The following is a 1,400-nucleotide window of genomic DNA, read 5'->3' as shown; positions in this document are numbered from 1 at the left end:
TCCTAGTTTTCAGGTAGCTGAATCTTAGAACTTGGATATGTGCCTTTCAGTCTGTTTTCAGTTTTCTAAGACTATGGTGGTTTAATCGCTAAGTCATGCCTGACTCTTGTGATCCCGTGGACTGTAGCCTGCCAGGCTCCTCTGTCTATGGGATTCTCCAGGCAAGAATACTGGAGTGGGTTGCCATTTCCTTCTTCAGAGGATCTACCCAACCCAGGAATCAAACCCGGGTCTCCTGCATTGCGGGCAGATTCTTTACCAACTGAGCTATGAGGGAAGCCCCACAAATGAGTGCTTGTTTTCACAAAGTGTGTTTACTTAACAGGCCAGAATACAGGAGTAGGTAGCTTTTCCCTTTTCCAGGGGATCTTTCCAACCCAGGGATTGATCCCAGGTCTCCTGCGTTGCAGGCAGATTCTTTACCAGCTGAGCCACAGGGAAACCCAAGAATACTGGAGTGGGTAGCCTATCCCTTCTCCAGGGGATCCTCCTGACCTAGGAATTGAACTGAGGTCTCCTGCATTGCAGGCGGATTCTTTACCAACTGAGCTATCAAGGAAGTCTAAAACTGGGATGATAGCATTAACCAGAGAGGGAAGTTAGATGATAGTGTGGGCTCGCCCTGCCTCAAGGGAAAAGTTTTCTTCATGGACAAGTTGTTGGGATAGGTGTGTCATTGTGGGAGTGGGAACTGGGTTCACGGATACTCTGGCAGAGGTGGGGTTTAGGAGGAGGTTCTCAGGTTCTGTGGGTTTCTGGGCAGCTGCTAATAGCGAACTGTGGGTGCAAAGAGATAACCTGATTATAAGGCTGAGAGAGGAATGCTTGCAGGTACAAAAGGTTTTTCCTGGTCTAGGAATGAAACCTCCATGATCCAGGCTGCATATGTGGGTGTTTGTGTATGACAGAGAGACACACAAAGAGAGAAAGCCAGGTGGAATTCAGATACAAAAGATGAAAGGAAAAAGCATGTAATTCTTCTTGGCTGTGAATGAGGGATCAGATGACGAAGTTAGTCATAGAAGTTAGTAAGTTGCATTCTTTTTTTGCAATTTGATGATATTTTTTTAAAATGATATTTTGGTTGGAGAAGAAAACAGAAGAAAATTGTATTCATAGAAAGTTGTGTTTCAGTTAGATTCAACCTTTTGGCGGCTGGGAAATTTCCAGTGAATTTCCAGGAACAAGAAAATGGCAGCATTCCTGGTGCAAGGTCTGAATCCTCAAAGTCCAGGAATAGTCATACATAAACTGTGATTAAAAGACAGAGAATGAACTTAAGAAACAATCTAACAATAGAGCCCAGCAAGTGGGATGCCATCGTTTAGCTGGATGTGTGTAGGGAGAAGGGGCCGCTTCTTCATGAACAGAGTAGGCAATTTACAGGTGTTGTGGTCTCC

This window comes from Bos mutus, chromosome 27, assembly GCF_027580195.1.
Source record: "Bos mutus isolate GX-2022 chromosome 27, NWIPB_WYAK_1.1, whole genome shotgun sequence".
Taxonomy (NCBI): Eukaryota; Metazoa; Chordata; class Mammalia; order Artiodactyla; family Bovidae; genus Bos; species Bos mutus.
The sequence above is the reverse complement of the archived record's forward strand: the minus strand, read 5'-3'. Positions refer to the sequence as shown.